The sequence below is a fragment of the Oryza brachyantha genome, chromosome 6 (assembly GCF_000231095.2).
Source record: "Oryza brachyantha chromosome 6, ObraRS2, whole genome shotgun sequence".
NCBI lineage: Eukaryota > Viridiplantae > Streptophyta > Magnoliopsida > Poales > Poaceae > Oryza > Oryza brachyantha.
In genome coordinates, this window is record NC_023168.2 from 7,353,824 (window position 1) to 7,366,496 (window position 12,673).

The following is a 12,673-nucleotide window of genomic DNA, read 5'->3' on the forward strand; positions in this document are numbered from 1 at the left end:
GTTGGAATAATTTATCTTTGCTAGAAAAGTGTGGCAAAGGGTGGAGATTTGGACAAAACAACAACTCCAGTCTTACCACACGCGTTCAACATAAGTTTCATGTACACTTACTGGAACTTATGGAAATAGCACAACAGACAAACCTTCCAAAATGAGTGTTAACTTGTAGATTTTGGATTATATGCTTTTTAAAAAATAATACTATTTAAATAAAAAAATTAAAAATATATGCCAGTTGAGAAAACTTGTGAAAATAGTCCTTTGCTGAACTTTATGTGGTTATAAAGCCCTTATTAATATAGGATGAATGACCCTATTAAACTCAACTGCACTAAGAGCATCTCTAATAGAGTTGCTATATGCCTCTTATCTCTAATAGAGTTGCTATATGCCCCTTCAAGCCAAATTTTGACAATTTTAATAGAAAATTGAGCTTCAACAGACTTTTTAGCCATCCGGCTGGCCAAACTGCCTCTTCTGATGGCCAAATTTGACCAGCCAAAATAGTCTTATCAATCGTGGGCCCCACACATATTGCCTAGCTAGTAGTATTTAAAGAGTTGTAAATTCGTGGAGATGTTGTTAGAGTGTGTAACAAATATGGAGAGAAATATTTTTGGCTAGTTGGCCAAATAAATAACTAGAGAGCAAAAAATAAAGATGATGTTAGAGATGCTCTAAGTGTGGGCCCTATTGAACTCCCTTAGTTCGATAGGTCTAGGTTTCACCCGCATAAGACGTATCTAACATTGGTAGTCCAATGAGTTGGTTCTCCACCTTAAGAGGTCCTATCGAGCTAGGCCATATCAACAAGTTCCTTGTCGAATGGACAGAGGTCGACAGATCTCTTGTAAACCTAGCCTAGTTTGATAGTGCCCTACATTTTTTATTTTTCGATATACAATAATTATTTTGTGCGATTCTCCATTTAAATAGTATTATTTTTTTAGAAAAACGTGTTTTCTTTTGCCATCGTTGGTTTTTCACCTCTGCAATATCTCCCTTTTCGTATATCATCCTGGCCTGGCCTCCAGATGGTGAATTGGAGGGCTTAAAAGCCCCTTGGATTAGCCTGCTGTTATCACCCAAAACAGTTTTATCTCCTGCTGAATCGAATTGCAGATCTCCTGCTTTGTTAGAAAGGTAAAGAGGACTTCCAACCAAATAGAATTCCATTATTGCTTCCAAGATTCCCTTTTAAATTGATCGATAATTCATACCTAAATTCGAATTGTGGTTTTTAAATTTTGATTGATATATTTATTTAAGAGTTTCGTAATTTCTCCTCCTCTAAGTTTTTTTCAACATGAAAAAACATTCCATGATGATGGTTACATCAATATTGTGTCATACGAGGAATTCCTTTTTGTACTCGGGTGTATGAATCAATTACAATGGGCTAAAATATACTCAGTGTGGCACGACTATTTTTTTTCCCCAAAACAATTCCCAAGCATATATAGATAACGAACAAAATAGGTTGTGGAATGATGATGTAATAAAATGAAAACACGACCGGTTATAAAGCTCAAACATACGAAAGAAACAATATTATGATCCAGCAGCCATTATTATATTTAAACCTCGTACAAACATGCTATATCATCTATAGCTTATTACTCCTTGTGTTCCGAAAGTAGGCATTTTTTGAATTTGTATCTTATACCAAAATATATGTATTTTTTTATTATACACAATACTAATTGTCTCATCAGTCACTTTTCATTTAAAATCCTTCATGTTTTATCCCCATCTACTCTCGCACCTCTATATATTTCTTATCTATTAGAGACAATATAGTATTTTCTTCTCAACCATAATCTCTTTTAAATAACCTAAGTGCATATTATTTGGGAATCGAGGCAGTAGATCCTAAAGCTTAACACACCCTACACAGTATTAATCATATGAAACCATTGGTCTATTTTAGAAATTTTCATATATAAACTATTTGCAAAAAATGTACATCTAAATAGTTTAGGAAGTATACGCGTAAAAAACATGAAAAAATTTAATTGGAGCAGATCTTAGTCTTGTCTGATAATTTGGAGCAGAAGTTGAGAACACTTTTGCGCTCTTTCTAAGTGCTGTGGCGGTCCGCAACTCCACGTCGGGTTGTGTTCTTGTGATGGGATAAGGAGATGAAAGATTAAATACTATTTAGTTTTTTATAACTATTTAATAATATAAACGATAAAACTAACACTGCTGTAAAGTTAAAAATCTATATTAAAAATATAAGATAATAAACTTTTATATATAAACTTTTTTTTAAAAAAAAATACGTCATTTAACCATTCGAAAAACATATAGAACAAACTAACGCAGCCTGCATGCAAAAGTGACAACCTCGTGGCTGCGCGCGGAGGCGACGGGCGTCAGCAGATGGCGGATATATGGGGCGCGAGTTGGAGCCTACCACTCGCTCGACGAGGGCTGTGCGCCCAGAACGGTTCAGAATTTTTCCGGAATCCGCACCTGTTTTTGGAAATGAAACGTATCGGTCGGAATATTGCAGAAACGGTATTGGAATCGGAATTTTTTTTCGGAAACGGAAACGGATACGGTAAGTAATATTAGAATTCTGGAAAAAATTTCGGAATTCCGAAAAGAAATATCAAAAAGATGGCCCAGCCCAATCCACCGGATCCTGGCCGGCCCAAAGTGGCTAACCCAGTAACCCAAGCCGCCAGCCTGGTGGTGCTGTCCATGACCCACCTGTTACTCCCGTGCAGTGTGAGTGTGAGGCACAGAGAGCGAGCCAGCGAGGGACGATGAGGGTGCGACCGTGCGAAGCAGCGACGGCCGAGTCATAAATGTTTTTTCGTGATATTTTAGAATTTATGATGTGTTGTTCTCATATTTACTCTGAGAAGTTGATATGTTGTTTTAGAAAAAATTAGCATACACATTTTAAGGTATTTTTATCTTTCGCTAAATTTTCGATACCGTATTCGGTCTGCTCCGTATTGTTATCATTTTTGATATTGTCCGATTCCGTTTTCGTATCCGAGGTTTCCGTTTCCGGTTCCGGTTCTTAAAAAAATACGGAAACGGAACCGGTAGAGATGATTTCCGTCCGTTTCTGATCCGTTTTTATCCCTACCTGCCGGGAAGAACCGCTGAGGTGATGCGCTTGACAAAATGCCTGGAAGACACGACACAGCCGCCGCCACACCGGAGTGCCCTGCAGGCGTTTGACAAAATGCGCTTAATTGAGAGGGCATGGGCCGGCCGCCGCCGCGCAAACGGCCGGCGTCCGTCTGTCTCTTTTCTTGGTGTCCGGCAACGACGCCGAGCTAGACGAAAGTGCGGCAATGATTGCTTCGTACATGCATTGCCCCGGTCGATTGCGAATGGCGCCCGACAGTCCATGTCCATGCTAGCAACTCACAATGAACAAGGTACGTATGTTGTGTGTGCTAAGCTTCTAATCTCCTTCCTTGATTGTCATGCCCATGGCGATGGGTTCAGATCCTCTGCGGCAGCGGTATTTTGCTTGCAGATGAGTGGGCGGTACGAGGCGTGGGACAGCCCACGCTTAGCAAAAAATTGCATTACGAAATTACTATTTTTAATTAAAATTTATTTAAAAAAATTATATTTCGTTGGTAAGTACTAGGTTTAATAAATTTCTGGTTCCACCGATGGACCTCATTCATATGTTCATGTATTTTGTGCTGTGATGCTTGCATTCTTTACATGCAGATTTTGATATGCAAAATTATGGCGCATGCATTATCTATTTCGTTGGAGGTCGTATATTATCGAAAGGATGTGAGTCAAAAGGTTCAAGGCATTTGATGTTTTCATTTTCATGTAAGGGCCTTAGCCCTTAGGGAACATAGTGGAAGACTTAGGTGGCAAAGACCTGGACATAAAGCTGCATGTATTTTTGAGTTTTTTTTTTAACAAACAGGTCTTCGTCGCTCTGTTAATCTCGTCTAGTATTTGGTATTAATTACTTCCACCACCTCAAAATATAACAGATTTTATTATTTCAATCTTGTCCCACGGTATAAGTACTTGTAGCATTATGTAACACCCTAAAAAATTCGATAATAAATTAGAACCAAAAAACCCGAACCCTCAAAAACATGTTATCTAATTATGCATCATGCTGGAGTTTATTGGTTTCCTGCTTATTTTCCATCAAAATACCGTACCTAATTTCTCGTAGAATTAAGGGAATTAATGCTAACTCCGAATACTTCCTAAATAATTAATTAGTCATCATTGGAACGATTTTTGTTCGTGTCAAATACTTATTGATGAGAGCATTCTGAGCTCATATCATTATCTCCTAGGATACTATTTTAGTCAGATTATTTTCCTCCCTCTCAGAGTCTCGTTTAGGAATTTTGATTGAAAACTTCATAATATCCCAATTATTTAAGTCAATCAAAAATCCTTTTTTTTCATTTCGGAACATTAATTATATTTCATCCGATCATCTTGTTGATTTATCAAAAATGCAGCATTTCTTTATTTTCCCCAACTTTCTTTAATTTCGCCTCCACTACTTCCTAGTATTTCTTTATTCCTTTCCCTGTGTACTGTTCCTCAGCCACCAGCCCTACCTAGGGGTGAGAATGGATCAAAACCCGTGGGTTCTTTCACAACCCTATTTAATTCTTAAAAAAAATTAGCTCAAAACTCTATACAATTTTATTTTCAACCCATTTTGAACCCGGCTCTTAAATTTTGTAGGCAAAATGGTTGGGCCCATTACCACCCTTAGCCCCACCAGTTCGATGTGGATCACCAACGCCGTGCCCGACGCACACCTCCTGGTACCTATTCCACACCAACGTGACATACTCCTGTTACTATGTTAAGAGTATATTGTAATTAGAGTCATATTAGCGTAGGATTGATTTGTGTGGACTACTTTCATATCTGTAATCATTTCTTATATTCTTCCCATATACTCCTATATATACCGGCTCCTAAGACTCAATACAATCGATCCAATATTCATAGAATTATCTCCCTCCTGTACTATTCAACAATCGCCGCTCGTAGATCTCACTCGTGCCGTTTGCCCTCGAATCCTACCTACGCCGTTACAACGTCACCATCCCATTGCGCCACACACAGTTGCTCCGCCCGAGCATTGCGTGACACCGGGATGTGTGTCATGAGCCAAGTCGCACAAGCTCGCCGGATGGAGTGCCACCATCTTCCACATATTGACGTTGTGTCCATGGTCACGTCTAGAAATTTATGCATTTTCAAACTTTACTGTGCATTAAATCCCGGTCTATTACAAACCCGACCCGAGTATACAAACGTTCCATCGTCTTATATTAAATAGATAAAATAACAAGTCTTAAAATATGCAGTGGAAAGATTAAACTAGCAAACGGGGTGATAGCAGATAGGAATCATCAAGCAGAATGGCTCGTCTATTTCTCCAAAGGATACTCATGTAACTCAACACCTGCCTCTGAGGGAAAAAGGTGAAATCACAATACTCAATATAGCCACCGTACTTAAAAATCCATACCGAACAAGTGCAATAATGCTGCATTGGAGTACAAGGGAAATAGGCTCAAAGGGCAATTTGCATTAACTTCATTAATAAAGCATTTAATTTAGCAAAAGCAAAAACATAGATAATTATTAATCAAAGTAAAACCAATCACTGGCTAGCGCTACACTACATTACACCAGGCCTAACCATCCACCAATAATGTGCTACACCACACAATACCGGCTTCACTCATCGATACTAGCAAATTAATAACCATATTTATTCAATTATAAAAGAAGTGGGACTAATCAGGGTGAATCTCAAACTACCAATTTTACTCGGATCAGAAATATATAGCTTTACCACAAGACACAACCACACATATGTACTCGTATATTGATATGCTAGCACAACATCCCGCTCAGAGGCTATGATAGGACAGTCCACATAACTGACCCATAACTATTCATACCCTACTGAGGTTGCACTTCCCACACAGGTAATCCCCGGCGTGGCAAGCTACCCCCTTACGCCACGGTACATCCAACAACTGCTCAACCCATACCCGAGCCGACCCAATTTCATCGTTCCTGCCCTCGCCTAGGTGCCTGGAGAGGAATGAGCTTCTAGCCCAGTCATTGCCCATGCTTGCTTGTGATAAGTACGGTTTAGTCTCCTAAGGGTTTCGCGTGAACCGGTCCTTAATTGTCATAAAAGCTACTAGCAAAACCATGCATTAACAGCCCACCATTAATCATGTTTTAGTTGTTTTAGTAAACTCTAAAATCATGAGCTACTTTCATTTACATCCCAAATCATTGGTGGTAAAGAAACTAAGCATGGCTAAGCATTTAATTAAGCAACATAAGACGTATAACCAAGTGAAAATGTAAAGGTAAATACAACATATATGCATAATAGCAGAAGCATAGGTATTTAACCATATAGAGTGTAATTGTGAAATAATGCATAAATAGTTTATAAATGTGAAAATAATGCATAAGTATTGCAATGTAACTTGCCTTGCGACTCTCGATAAGCTTGAGCAACCACTTCATAATAAACTAGAACCACAGAATCGTTGACATCTAAGCATACAATGAAAAACACTCAAAATAGTACATTGTGCCAAAAAAAAGTAAAAAAAACTACTTTTATTGGTTCTAGACATTTTTCTGGATTTAATTAAATTTGAATGGTCTTAGAGGAGATCGTTAATTAGTTATGAGTTTTTGAAGATCACTAATTTATTGTGTCATTTAAGCTAGGGCTAACATCAGCGGTGACGACGGATAATAGGTAGGCCACACCTATCAGAGGTGGATGAGAGGGCGGCGCACCATGGACTTGGTCCATGGGCATGGGCAGAGCGACTGCACCATGGATTTTGCCATGCGGTGGCCTCGCTAGCACTCACGCACAGGGGGCCACACAACACAATGGTAGGCAAGGATAGACGGTCCAGATTGGCCCTAGACCAATCCAACGGCTGAGGTGGCCGGGCGCAGGCACAACCGTCGGTGGGTGGTGGTGCCATTGCTACCAGCGGGAAGCACGACAAAATGGTCACCGGCGTTGTGGCGACGGTGAAAGAGAGCGAATGGTGTGGGGAAGCAAGGGGAGGTACTGGCATTGGCTGGAAAGGGTGAAGGGAGAGGGCAGTGATGGTAGTGGATTGTAGGAGCTAGCGGGCACGAGATCTGCAGTGGCCAGTTGTGGCGGGTGTGGAATGGAGAGGCGGTGGCCAGGATTGGTTTAAATAACCCAAGGGTGGCCAGAAAGAGCAGATCTACCGAACCGTCGATTCGCGTGAGAGGCGACGGTGGTTGTAGCTAGGTGTGCATAGTCAAGGCAGCACGAGGGCGGGGAAAGCGGCAGAGGAGCACTGGAGGGAGTGCAAACGGCGATGGTCGAAGGAAGTGGACAGGCCCGACAAGTAGGCCCCACATGTCATTGACTTGGTGGATAGCAGGCCGGCTAGGCCCACTAGGCTATGCGCAGGGAGAGGGAGGGGAGAGGAAATGGGCCAAAAGGCTTAGCGGGTAGAAGAGGAGTGGGAGGGAGGAGAGTAGGCGGGGGAGGAGATGGGCCAAAAACGGCTAAGAGCCAAGGAGAGGATTTTTAGCATTTCTTTAATGTTCTTAATTTCTAATATGGGATTAGATTACTTAAAATCCTATTAGTGTATTTTGTTACCAAGGATATAAAATCCCGTTAGTGGTGGTATGGCGGCTTCTTGACCTGCAACGACATCTACAGCAGTCCCAAGAAGAGAGATTTCCTGGCTATCACATGGGGGAAAGAACCAAGATTGATGTGGTGTCCCCTTACATTATAAAAGGAGGCCCTAGCCAATAAAAAAGAAACAGAAGACAAGGAGGACATTCTCTCATAAGCTTGTAATGCATTTACTCTAGTAGTGCACAAGCGACAGGAGTAGGGTATTACGCCTCACGGCGGCCTAAACCTGTATAACTGCTCTGAGTCCACCAAGGGGCCCAACCCCCCTCCAATCTCTCTCGCTTTACTTTCTTCCCTTTGACAAGACTTTCGGGCCCTAATCCGCGCCCCTGGGCCAAACTCACAAAGGGGATCCATAGACTACTGCTTGATGAGCTCACACTCTGACATAGCTTGTTAAAGAGCCTAATGAGCTCAACAAGTCAGCTCGTGAGCCAAGCCAAGCTACGCTTTTAGCTCCTTAATGTTAACGAGTCAAGCCGAGCTGACTCGTTAAAATAGCGAGCCAAAACAAGCCAAGTTGGCTCATTATCCACCCCTGTTGGTGGATCAACTTCTCGAGGGACAAGATGGGTAGACTCTAGAAAACATGATGAACCAGTGGCAGGAAGTTGTCATTGGACAATAGGGATGGTTGACATATATAACTCCCACTAGATTATAATATTGTGAACCTAAAATTTGACGGCTATGTTTATGCTTGTGAAATATAATTGTAAGCTTATCTTTATGCACAAGTGCCAAAGATATTTCCTTGTTATATCCCTGAACTTGCATAATCAGTGGTGGCTTGTTGAGTACGGTTGTACTCACCCTTGCTTAAATTATATCAGACTTACTCAACAATTTAGAAGACCCTTGCGAGCACTCCCCAAAAGAAGTTGGTGAAGATGTCACCCAGAAGATCATAGTTCAGCCACTGCATGTGGCAATGCCTCACCACCGCCTTATCTTTTTCTATGTTTATATTGTAATTCGTGGACCATGTGGTCATAAACTCTATTAATGCCAACAGGTTTATTATTGTAATAAATTTCTGTGAGACTATTCTATGTGAGTATTTTATGAAACAACATTATATTCATGAAGTACCAACTACTCGATCCAGAGATTGGTACTATAATTCACGAGAGTCTATGTTTCCAAAAACAGGTACGGACACATTATCACAATACTATTCATCACATCAATCACTTTTCATTTAATTTTTTCATCCTATTCTCAACTAACCTCCTAAGCTCATCAATTCCTCATTTATTGAGAGATAATAAAGTCTTTTATACTCAATCTTAATAATTGTTGAACAACCTAAACATATGTATATACTTATATTTCAGGACGGGGGAATAGTTGATTATGCAATAATGCAACCTGGATCTTTGGGTTTAAAATAGGGGGCAACTCTTTTGAAAGTGTGTCGCGCGTAAACAATAAATAAACAAAATCTAACATCGCATACTCGATTTTAGAATTTTTTATGCCATAAATTTTCAAAGTATGCATGGCACCTTCCTTCCCAAATAACTTCTTATGGTACTCATATGTATGTGACTAAATATCCTCAAAGTCCCCTCAAAAAGAAAATTCTGAAATTTAGATAATAACTCATCATCTTTTTGTAAGGAGCAAATGAAATTTGTCCTCTTACATTAGCATTAGCCAGACGATGGAAAACAAAAGAGGTGTTTGCATCTCCTTTAAAAAAATCCATTGTTTTCCACATCTTCTCTGTCATTGTTTCTTCATACATTTATAGTATGTACAACGACAGTTGGGTCATCAGTCCATGTATGACAGATGTGTTCTTTTTAGCTTATAAATTTATAGATTATGCACACCACAGTTCTGAAACTATTATATCTAAATAATTTTCTACATCAACATTGCTTATATAATGCAATCCGTCCTCCAGAACTGCGTAAGCCCCCCAAACGACGGGTGGGCCCACTTACACTTTCGTTCTTACTTTCAGTTGGATACAAATCATTTCATTGGATACACACGCAATAGTTTCTCCCTCGTACACACATCTAAAAAGGAAGAGTTTCTCGCACAATGCAAGCACTGTCAAGTGTACCACTAGGTATTGATGATGCCGAGATTGAGCTCCTTGTTCCTTCTTGCCCTCCCATTCTATCATGGAAAGACAGAAACACATAGATCGCAACATATGCTAGCGCCATGATGGCCATGGCAATGACATACCCATAGGTCCCCCAGTCCCTACTGCTTTCTAATATTATCTTTAAATATGTTATACTAGAATGGTCATCAGTGGCTAATCAAGAAGCTTTCCTCGAAACTCAATCTGTATATACCCTTAAAGAGTTTTAAATCAGCTTTTCAACCATCTAATATTTAGTCTATTCCTTTGTGCCTTTGAATAGTTTTATGAAACTTTGTTCCATCATCTTTGAATATTTTTATGATTAATAAATATCAAGTCCCGTACCATTAAAATCTAAACTATAATCTTGGAAATTTGGTGAATTTTAGACATATTGTAATCCAGAAATATATCAAGATAATCATGGCAGGAGTGATATTAAGTGATCCTAAATCAGTGCTAAACATGATCATGCTAACAAGCAAAATAGCATCGAGAAACATGCTTAACAGTAGAGATAGGCAACCATACTTAGAAAATACTCCAGAACCATAAGTGTTGGTGTTGTCGCTATTAACTCTAGTGTTTTCGTCTTTGCCGCTCCCTCCGCCGCTATTCTCGTTTCCTCCATTGCTGCCTCCAGTGGTTGTCATGTTGATGCAGGGGAATTAGAAGTTGTTGTAGAGGAAGCAATGTCGTGCCTGACAACAAGGAAGCCAAAAACAGCCACGTGAAGTGTTTCTCAAAAATTTGATCGCATGTATGGCCGATAGGTACTGAAGCGAGCAGAGTTTTGGAGGAGTTATCATTCCGAATACTAGTGTGCGCAAGCATCCGAACCGGGAACAATAGATAGCAGTAGAGGAGCAAAAACTTGGTGTGGACATTAGAGTGAATCGTGTTCTCTCTTTCATGCATGGGAAATCAACTCCATTCTCCGTTCATAGGAAAAAGAGGATGAAGATGAATGGTCTCATGGAAGGTGAAGTGGAAGAGAGTAACCGATTAGCATTATTTAGCCACCAACTATCATCCACTACTCCACCATAAATCAGCCATCAATTAGTTGTTATTGAGGGTGTAACATTCCAATACATATAACTCCTATCATCATGATCCTTGGTAACTCATGAACAAATTAATTAGAATTTATCATCATGAATACATATAACTACTATCATCATGAGCCTTGGAATTTATTTGATTAATTGGTTTAAATCGATCAATTAACCAATTAAATCTAACCATCTCCATCAAATTTCAAGAATCTAATGATCTCAATTATGTTGTTGTCTGATATATCATTTTTTGGCAGAGACTGTTAAGTTTCACAATTGAATCGGTGCACTGTGCCTTGAACTACCAGTTTTGTGCAAACAAGATTTACCAACTTTCTTGGCTGATACAAGGCTACCTAAAGCATTTCCTCTGTTTGGAGCATATAAGTCATACTTCGGGCACTTTCATAAGCATCTATAGATCACCCCAATCTCATAGACTATGACTAGTAGTCAAACTCATATAGATGTATTTTTTCTAAGATGTCACGTAGGTCAATATCTCTGCTTTAGAAAAGGTCACTTGAAACATATTAAGGTATATATCAGTCTGCCATGCAGACAAGGAGAGAAGTATGACATCTAAGAAATGAGCCTTATTCAAAAGGTCTCTCCTCTCCGCTACCTAGCAGCTTCTTTTGTCATGCTACTTCATGGATATCCGATCACATAAAACAGGTTACCACTACTGTGCAGCTGAGGTGGGCTCAAATATAGCTAGCCAAACGGGCCAACGGGCCAAGCACGGCCCGAGCACGGAGTCGGCACGGCCCGGTTAGGCACAGCCCGTTAGGCACGAATACTGTAGCGGGCCGTGTCGTGCTAGCCCACGTGTTGCTTCCTCGGCCCAAGCACGGCCCAAGAAGAAACCAGGCCGTGTCGTGCCGGCACGAGCCCGTCAGTGGCACGTGGGCCAGCGGCCGGCCCGTCAGCACGCGCTAGCCCAGCGTCCCAGCCATGGGCCAACGCAATAGTGCCAGCACACGCGTGCAACCAAGCAGAAGCAGCAAGCTGCATGCCTGCATGCAAATTAAAAAGCCATGCATTGATGCATGCATTAACTGATTAGCAGATAGCCAGCTAATGGTCGGACGACACGTGGTGGGCCCTGGGGGGTTTGGAATTTGAAAACAAGCGCAGCCGCTTATTAGTTTGCAGCCGTTCGCCGAAACTCAGGATAAAAATTCTCAAAACTATACTGCAAAAGATTAGCACAAACTAGAGAACAAGAGCCAAGAAATGAGAGATTTGGATGAAGCAAGAAGTTAAAGGTGGTTGCCCTATTTATAGTAAAATTTATCGTATTTTTTTTACATTTTTTTGGTATTTTTTCAGATTTTTTACTCCAATGGCATGGCGCCTACCGAGCTGCCTATCGCATGTTGCTTCTGCCCGCCTCGACGCAGCCAGCCAACCAATGACTCTAGCCACCGCCCGCCTCACCAATAGCACGTCCACCATGCATGCATGCGCAAGCGTTTGCCGTCTGCGTTTTGCCCTTCCTAACGCGTCGCTGAGCCGCTCTGCGCCTGTGCCGCTCCGCCTGACGCCCACGTGTCCGCCCCAACACGGCATCGGCGCAAACCGCGCATCACGTAACGCGCCCATTCACCCATCACGCCGTAGTGCCACACGCATGTTCGGCCTGCCGCAGTCGGGCCGTGCCGGACCAGCCGTGCTTCGTGCCGGTCCGCTACAGGAAATGGGCCGTGCCATGCTGGCCCATCGTGCCACACCTTCGGCCCAGGCACGGCACGTTTAACTGGGTCGTGCCGACACGGCCCACCTCCT